Raw genomic sequence first — 10,145 nt, forward strand, 5'->3', positions numbered from 1 at the left:
TTTAGGTATATCTTTGAATCTCAGTGTCCGCTATATATATGACGAATTATTGTGAAACAATCCTAGCTCCAGGGATTTTATCCATCGCATCTACCCCAAAAACTTGAGATAAAGGATACGACAGATTGTGTGAAATCAGCCTGATATCTTGATCTACATTTAGTGATCGATGGTAAAGGAAAACTATTTTATTTTATACGACAAACGCGGTGACATTTCAATCCTTTCATCTGTGGCAATATCCCTTCAGCACCTGCGTTAGGAGTGTTCATATTACAACTCATACATAATGTTTTATGGTAGTAATCTTTAACTCGTGGATCGTTAAGACGTATCCATCTGTACCATGAAAACTGATTTGTGTCATCGCGTTTCTTTCCTCTTTCATCTACCATGGATTGACTTTTTATGCACAACTCGGCGGGTCTTTCTAGAAAAGCAGAGGACGCTTACCCTATCGGTGCACCTGGCTCCCAGTTTTAGTAGGGTCCGAGTTGTTCATTTACTTTTGTCAGTTTGTATGTATTATATTTGGTTAGTATATGTTCTTTGTTGCGTTTGTCTCTTTCCCATGTCTTGTTTTTGTCCCGGGCTTACATTCTTTTGATTTCTGCTAGAATTTTGGTTTTCTTGATTACTTTTTAATATACGATATAGTTGAGATATTGATGTTGAAGTGTAGTCAGTATCGACGGATTTAGCCTTAAAGTCCTCCATAAACTGTTTTTGTAATTTTGTTTTATATGAATTTCAAATGTGGAGTACATGACTTTGTTTCTGGAAAATATAAAAGATATCTAAAATTTGTCCATTATGTAGTTTAATTATCTTTTGCTAGAAAACAGTTTACTTAGAACTAATGTAAGAACCATGAAAACCATATAGATGTATTTTTTTAGCAAATCACACTCCTAAGGAAGATTAATGGACAGGATATTTAGGGATTTGAAAATGGAGCAATTATAAGCATAGTAAAACATCTTGCATCTGAAATGATTAAATAATGGTATTATTTGGCTCATTATACGACCGCAAAAATTGCGGTTGTATATTGTTATGGCCATGTCAGCGGCGTAGGCGTCATCGTCGTCGGTGTCCGTATCGACGTCGTCGGTAAACACTTGGTTTTTGTGTGATGATTTTAGTTATAATCAGCCAATTGTTATTAAAAATTGATATGATTTTACAAATTACTAAAGAAAGCTTCTTATTTAATTTGGAGTTCATTGCATCTACCATTTTAGAATAAGAGCTAAAATGATACATTAAAAACCTTGTAGAATGTTTGTTTTTCTTCCGATTTGGATTAGTATTTTTTGTATTATGTTCTTTATTTCATTCTTGTAAACAAATGTATCAGTAGATTTGATGCTTATTTGACTGTTTTCGAGAAATATTTGGTTAAGGGAAAATCGACTTTTTTTATCAGGTTATTGGATTCGTTATGAAACAATGTAGAATTTATAAAGCAATTGAGTTACCCAGATTCGAAAGTCTTGATATCTGCATTGATAGAGTACATGTGTTATTTTCCTTTATGCTTTTATGGAAAAAAAATTACCTTTAACAGCCTGAATTTCTTAACTGGTAATGTTAGAAATCTGGTTACTTTGTTATTTTTTCCGGCAGAACTTTTTTTAGAATTTACAGAGGCCTATCCTGATACACTGGACATTTTCGTAATATCCATTTCTGTATTGTTCCATCATAGGAATAATATTATCACCTGAAATGGTGTTCTATTTATAGCTATAGCATGTACTATTATGTATTATGCATGGTTTTCAAGAAAAAAGTTGAAGAACCCATTAAAACTACAACTTCATGTGATCTACAGCTTACAAATCAATATACTTTTCTACAACATATCAAAAGAGTAAAATGTGCTACATAAAATTGCAGGTTTGCAGCATGCTTGATTTCGACGATATATTTGTAATATTTGGAGGAGCTATTTTGCAGCAAAATTTGCTCCTTCCCTGTTCGACTTGATTTTGTATTCATACGAGACTGATTTTTTTCATAATTTCGTAAAGAATAAAAATACAAAAGATGCTAAAACCTTTAATTTCATATACATATATTGATGATGTATTGTCCATTAACAAGTTTTTCAGAAAATGTTAACCTTCAATATATCTACCACGGCTCGAGATAAATGACACTACAGAAAGAGTTTGTTCTTTTTCTATCTCAGTACTAAGATTTGTGATAAAAGAGACGTCTTAAGTTTTAAAATTTTCCTTACCTGTACAACAATATACTTTCATCTGCAGATGGTGTTTATATTTCATAGTTGATTTGCTACGCTAGCGCAGGTACTAACTAATCTGAATCTCTTTAACGCGATAGATATCTGCAGAACAGACCCCTGATTCAAGGGGAAATCTGTCAAAAACGTCTCTTTCCCGAAATCCATTTCAGATATCAGTCCTTGGTTGAAAAATACTCAGCTTCTTCTAAAACAATGAGTATTCATTGCTTATGTAAATAATTTATTACGCTGATGCGATCACCGATTTATGACATTATAGCATGCCCCACCAGTTTATTCACACTACAATGGAAGAGAAAATTTGGCGAGCTGTAAAACCCAGATTTGACCTACCATATAGTTTGAAATAACTGTGCGAAATCGGGACCATTGCGATACCAACTGCTCCGATGATATAATATCTATTTTTCTCAAATTTAATTTGGACTTGATTTGGTAATGTATCGGATTAGTGTTCCGTAATTATTGTGTTACTCTTATTTAAAATAAGTTTAATGGGCGCCTTTGTTCATTTCTTTTATGTACGTGTACACTGTCATTCTGTTATTGTTTTTTTTTTTAAAATGTACACCATGTGCATGAATGATTCACATCTTGATATTGAAGTTACTAATTTTAGATGATTTGCTTTTACAAACTACATAAAAGGTTGAGGAAGTGGTGGGCGGAAAATTTGAAAGATACGGACATTTTGTTGCTTGTCACCCTTGGAAAACATTATCGGTGTTCTCAATTTATTATTTGGACTGGGTCTTCTTAAAATCAATTCTGAGTCCGGAATTGATCGGTATGTTCCAATTGGCAGTCAAGCGAGCATAAATGAGGCAAAGGTAAGACGAAAGGTCTTAATTATATCTACGAAAAGAGAGTTGGGTTCAAAATAATCAGTTGATTATGGTCATGCATGACGGTTGTAACCAAATTGTTGAAATGAAAGTGATGAAGAAGCATTGTTTTGTTAGTTTAAACTTTTGTGCATGTTTAAATCGTAAAACAAATTATGTTTAAATCGTACAAACATTGTTTTGAGATCATTCAGAAGGGACCGAGACCAACTCTCATTATGTTGTATTTCAGGAGGTAGAACTAGAGTTAGGATATGACTTTAGAAATCAGTGATATATTTGTATCATATTAAATTTCACCAAAGCTATCAAGCTTTCATTTGAAACATAATTAAATCAGTCAGTTAGTTTGATGCTTACATGTGATTGACGTAAAATTCTGAATATAATAGGTCTAATGTAAGAATTGTGTCCCTTACGCTAGGTCTACCTCCTTAAGTTACCTCTCAGACTGTTACCCATCTTTTTTCTGTAAAAAAATGAAACATTAATTTAAAAAATACAAATTTACAACTTAAACTTTGAATTAAAATATAGTTAAAATTAATTGATTTATAATTTATATTGTTGTTGAAAATTATACTTTATTGTTTGTTATACTATTAGAATATAAATGTAATTGTATTAATTTTTGCGGTGTATTCATTTTCTCGTCTTTCGTGGTGGTTAGAAAAATGCAAAAAATAGTACCCGCGAAGTTTATTTTTAACACTATGTAACACTATTCATCAGAATTGATACCCGCTTATATATTCACTTGACAGGATCAAAAACCAATATGTTTACAGTATTCTATTTATTTCTATGTTTTGTTTTTGTTTTTGTTTTTGTTTGTTTTGATTAGTTGTTCACTTTTTCTATAAAATATTCACGATTTATTGATGACGTCTTTGACAAAGAATACAATTATTTAATAGATAATGTTTAGAAATATTGTAACTGATACTTGTCGTTTTAGGTTAGGTCATTGTTCGAAGTCAACACAACAGAAAATTTCTACATTCAAAATTTACCTGGTATTGGTTTATATGGTGAAATCATCGTAGAAATGAAAAGCCAGGGAAACATTTTAAACATTTCTAATTGGTCAGAATTACGTCAAATCTTAAACGTAATTAAAAACATTTCCGTCAAAGATTCGTCTGGTTTGGTTTATAAGTTTGATGATCTTTGTGCGAAGAGAAACAAAAACTGTGTCATAGATGACGAGTTTCTTCAAGAATCATATTTTGTTAGTAATATGACCTCTGGAGTCCATATTATAATCAGTCGACAGTAGAAACAATTCTCATAGGCAGGTTTATTGGACTCTCACATAACAATAATATCATTACAGAGGCAAAGGCCTTGAAATTTAGATTTAATCTTAATGATGAGAATTTTGACCTTTCACGTAAATGGGAAGAAACATTCGTTAAAAAGCTTGGACAGTACACCAGCAAATCATTGAATGTTAAATACTACTACTTTGATAGTCTTAGTGTAGAATTAAGTAATAATGTCAGTGGTGATATCACTGTTTTCTCAATCACTTTCACTTTTATGATTGCATTTGCCTGTTTTGCGTTTTGCGTTAATGGGCACAAATTGTGTGGACAATCGGTATAATTTAGGTTTAGCTGGTGTTCTGTCGACATGTCTAGCCATTCTTTCCGCTTTCGGGCTAGCCAGTCTATGTGATGCGGTATGTGTTGACATTGTTGGAATAATGCCATTATTGATATTAGGTGAGTACAAAACCTTAAATTGTATGTCATCTAAACATTCACTGTGTACCCGATGGCTTGTCAAATTCTGCTTTAAAAGTTTAAAAAAATAATGATTAATTGAAAACAATGTAGACAGAGGCAAAATTCAGTAACTGAAAAAATAAAGACTCGAAAAATGTCAATACAAGATAATTAGTTTCTGCTTGTAAACTAACCAAGTGGTGTTGATTAAGAGTAATCAAGGGAACCAAGATTCTGGCAGAAATAAAAAGAATGTATCCAGGGACAAAGACCAGACATGGAAAACAGATATACACAACAAAGAACATAAAGTAACTGAAATAATACATAAAAAGTAACAAAGGTAAATGAGCAACTCCATTAAAAACAGGGAGCATGAACCAGGTGCACCGACAGGGTAAGCGTCCTCTGCTTTTCCAAAAATACCCACCGAACTGCTTATAAAAAGTAAAGTCCGAGGTAGACGAAAAAGGTAGGGAAACCACTGAGACGTTGAACAAATTAGTTTTCATGGTGTAGATACACCGTAACGATCCACGAGTTCATGATGACGACCATAAACTTCTGTAATGATGACTTTAATCTTGAAGCGCTATAGCCCTGTTCCATAAGCCAAATTGTAAGAAGTCTACCGCGATACAAAAAATCTGTGTAGTTACGGCAAGCTCTGGCATAACAAAAGAGTTTCATAAGAAAACTCCATACTAAGACTAAGTTACTAATTTTATTTACAATGCCAAAGGAAAAGGGAAGTCTAGAATACTTTAGCACAGTATGCTAATAATTTGTTGGTCCATTCAAATAATAGTAATATGATTTCCGGTATATACATGTGATAGTAATACGATTGATATATAAAAGCGAGTGCCGCCAAGCGTTGTGAGCTCTACCGTTATTAAGTGTACTTTCTAACTTTCCCTTCAGGTTCCCCAATATACTAAAGAAAAAAAGTCATGTCCCGGAAGTAACAAAAAGTGAATGTCCTTACGGAGAAAATTCATCATTTCCTTCAGTCAAGCACATAAAAAATATAGGTTAAAATTGTTTTTCTGTAAAAATAAATTTGATATTTTCTGATAGTTTTCAAGTCTTTTTCTAATGTTTTACTTATTTAAAGAAGTGAATATTATGTTTATGAAAACCTCGGAAAACACGTGGATGTACGTACGTGTATCTTCGCTGTTCCACTGTTGTTGTTGTCAAGAACCTTACCCGCCTCGGAAAAAAATATAACTCCGATTATATTATCACAATCGAAGCATAGCTTTTTTAGGATAGGAATACCAATCATTTTCTTGTTTGGAATTTGCAGCTGTCGTCTGAATTTTGTTTTGCGTCACATGATATTTGTAAAATATTCCCATCATCCGTAGAGAACTGTATTATTTTCGGTATATGTACAGATTAATCTGACAGGCCAAAACTGAAATAGATGTTGCCCTTAAGGGATAAAAAATGTAAAGTATTGCGAAATTCCATAAACTTATTGACAATTTTGAGAGCGAGGGGAAGGGAGTATGCTCATGGGGTTGGAAATTTGGGGAAAAAATGTTCAAGTTATTCGTTTATTTAGAACAAAACTCCCCCATTAATTAAGAAAACAGATTTTCAAATAGAAATATTGATTTTCCTTGCTGTTAAAATATACATGTAGATAAAAATATTGCACTTGCGAAGAAAAGTTTTCAGCCAGGTCGATCCCCCCTCTTTATAATGTCCCTCATTATTCTTACGAGTCTCGCACAAACGGTACATGTATAGTAAAGCAGCTCACAGTCCTCGCTGATTTAGGCAATGCCTACCCCATATTACTCTTATAGAAAGATAGGCTAGCTTACATTTGATTATCATTTCGTTGGGAAATAGTATGATCAGTTACTGGTAATTATGTAAATGTAAACTGGTACATTTCTTTCACATATTACACTTAATATGAACATCACGTGTGGCATTTGTATTGTATATTTCCATTTTCGCTGTACGTATCGATGACTCTCCTGTCGTATTTCAGGTACTGATGTCGATAATATGTTTATTCTACCACCTGGTTAAAGACATTCGTGTCGTTACATATGTATTCTTCTATTTTATTACAGGAATTGGAGTCGATGATATGCTAATTCTACCGTCAGGTCTTGCTGACACAGCCAGTAATGACGATGTGGAGACCAGGATTGGGAAGACGATGAGAACAAGTGGTATTGCTATTACCATAACATCTATTACCGATATTGTTGCGTTCTGTGCAGGAGCAGCATCTGTCTTTCCTAGTGTCAGAAACTTCTCATGGTACACAGGTATATACTCTCTGTGATTTAAATAAGAATAGTTGTCTTTGATATTCAATGTCATCCAGTTTATTCCAAATGTATACAGAGCAATTATGACTCTGTTTTGAGTTCCTCCAACACTGCCAGTATGCATAGTCACGGGCAGCAACCATATACGTATTCAGTAAAAAATATATATCGTCAGTTATTCTTAAAATAGAAAAGATACCTTCCATAGAAAGTAACGCTCCTTTTGGAAAAAAAAATGCATTCAGTGCATAGAGAAGTAAAACATTGTTTTCTCCAAAACTACTCCAACGTTTGTGCGCCATATCTTGTAAATTGAAATGAACGATGATACAAAATCAATTCGAAATAATACATTGAAAGCATGGCGTTTTAAAGAAAACTCTTTCTAATAATGTCATTCAATTGATTTTTCCTCGACACAAATTTAATATAAATGTTTTACATACAATATTGAAAATGATTCTTGTTGTAGGTTGTGCTGTTCTATTTTGCTACTTCAACTATGTAACATTTTACATCGGAGTAATGACAATCAACGAACAGCGGGTGACAAGAAACCTCCATTGGTTTACTTGCTGCACCACAAAGTCTAAACAGGAACTCAAGCAATCGAGAAAAGCGGGAATATTTGTAGTATTGTGTGGAAGGAAGCCAAGAGAAACCCGAGAAGATGTGGAAGGTCCTATAGAAAGATATCCTAAGAAACTTTTAAAAAAGCTTGTTTTGAACAAATACTCCAAAGCTATTATAGTTTTGTTGTTCCTATGCTACATTGGAGTTTCATCGTGGGGTGCTAAAAACTTTCAAGAAGTCCTTGATTTGCGAAATCTAGTATCCCCTGATTCTTATCACTATAAGTTTTATGACACTAATATACGACTTTTTAGTCAAAATATATTTATATCATTTAATATATGATCTCCTATAAATTATTTAGACAAGACAAAAGAACAACAGACCTTACTTGACTCAGCAAAAACTGATAATGACATATAGTCTACATTTCAGCTATCGTGGCTGGATTCATATTCCAAATCAAACCACTATGATAATACTTCGTATTCAAATTTTATCCAAGGATTGCGAACATTTTTAACGACTCAAGGACAAGCTTTGAGAAATGATGTTGTAATAGATGGCAACACCATTTTAGCCTCGCATGTTCTGAGCTCAAGCCTGGTTAAGTCAAATGAACAAGCTGCTTTGATTGTACGCATGAGAAACCTAGCAGACTCTTCGCCTCTTCCAGTATTTGCGTTTTCTCCGTCGTTCAAATATTTTGAACAGTACGTTCAGATAGTTCCTCAGACGATACAAACTTTAGCAATAGCTGCATCAGTTGTATTTCTTGTTACTGCTCTATTCATGCCACTTCCGACACTAGTTTTACTGGTGACAATGTCAGTCGCAATGATTATGGTTGGGGTTATTGGGTTTCTGGAGATATGGGACCTGACGTTGAGCTATGTTACAATGATACATATCGTTATGTGTGTAGGATTCTCTGCTGATTTTAGTGCTCATATTTGTCATGCATTTGTACAGTCAACGGGAAAGTATCGCAATGATCGAGTTGAATAAGCACTTGATCTTGCTGGCGGACCTATATTAAATGGCGCACTTTCTTCTGTGATTGGCATTTTGATGCTCGCTTTCTCAAAGTCGTATATTTTCTTTAAGGTAATGTTTATAGTCGTTGTAGTTGGTGCTATGCACGCTTTATTCCTTTTACCAGTTTTACTGTCTTTAGTTGGACCCCTTTATGGGCCACCAACCACTGAACACAAAGACACACCGACATCATCGCATATTAGCCAAGACAATTCAAATGGTCTAACAAAAAGTGCTGGTAGTAATAGTCAAATATCCATCAATGAACCTTACAAAATTCCACGACCAAAGGTGTCTGAACAGCCAAATGACATTGATATAGACATGCAAACCTCTGAAATCTATGCGTAAATATAAATCATAAATGTGGAAAAGTAGATTCAGTAAAAAAGACAAAGCGTGTTCAATATAACAAGTGTGTGTGTGTGTCTCCTATATTCCTAATTGACTAATCATGAAACCGTTTCAGGTTTTAAAAATGCAGAATCATACATAGTTGTAAACAAATAGAATGCATAAAATGTTTATAAAAATCACAACGCAAAATTAAAATTTCTTAAATAAGTAAAAGGGATTTAGCCAATATTAATGATGTTTTAATGTAAATACGGTTCATATTTGAGGATGTTTCTTTTATGTTAAGAAAAACGATATATGAATTATCAAGCGTAACGTTGTTTATAGACATATTGATTTTTGATAATCGTCCTTTTGATTGTTAATTTTGCGGACACATTTTTGCAAGTAAGTTCACTGCATTATGACCCATCAAAATAAAAGGATAGATGTGTGGTATTTTGTTTCAGTTTATAGTTATTATTATTATTATTATTATTATTATTTTTAGAATGAAATAGATATTTAATTTAGTTTGCACCTTAAGTCATTCTCCACAAGAGAAAATGAAGAGAACCAGGATTTGAACGGTAACCAAAAAGAATATAACGATATAGACAATAAAATATACAACAAATAATAAATGAGCTATCTGTACTGCACCAAAAAGTGGGAGTATGGACATGATGCATCGGTAGGATGGCACCTGCAACATTGAAACTCTTTATAACAATCAATCAGTAATGGCAAATTTAGAATGCCGAGAACATTAATATTTTTACTCCACATATTTGTTAAATTTGCTTGTTGTTTGGTATTCTCTCTACTTATATCGTCTAATCACCATTCGTACAAGACACGAATCACCACTGAGGTACTAATCCATATAAAATTATATAAAAAAAATATATCTTTTTTTATATATATATTTATCTTCAATAATCCTTTCTGCATAAAAATCTCTATAAAAAACGTACACTTAATCAATCTAATCAAGAACGATAACTCTGGCAAATGTCCAATTTCATGAATAATTCTATGAACAATC

The 10,145-nt window shown here is 33.1% G+C and overlaps 1 pseudogene across 1 annotated transcript; it reads left to right on the top strand.

Moving 5' to 3' along the window:
• Positions 1–2,894: 2,894 nt before the first annotated feature.
• Positions 2,895–9,550, top strand: LOC148619632 (patched domain-containing protein 3-like; annotated as a pseudogene). The gene is made up of 4 exons (XR_015921621.1): positions 2,895–3,105; positions 4,079–4,847; positions 6,947–7,147; positions 7,623–9,550. The product of XR_015921621.1 is annotated as a patched domain-containing protein 3-like (transcript).
• Positions 9,551–10,145: the final 595 nt, after the last annotated feature.

Source organism: Perna viridis, chromosome 4, assembly GCF_037379345.1.
Source record: "Perna viridis isolate PV_CMFRI_1.1 ecotype Kerala chromosome 4, ASM3737934v1, whole genome shotgun sequence".
Classification (NCBI taxonomy): Eukaryota; Metazoa; Mollusca; class Bivalvia; order Mytilida; family Mytilidae; genus Perna; species Perna viridis.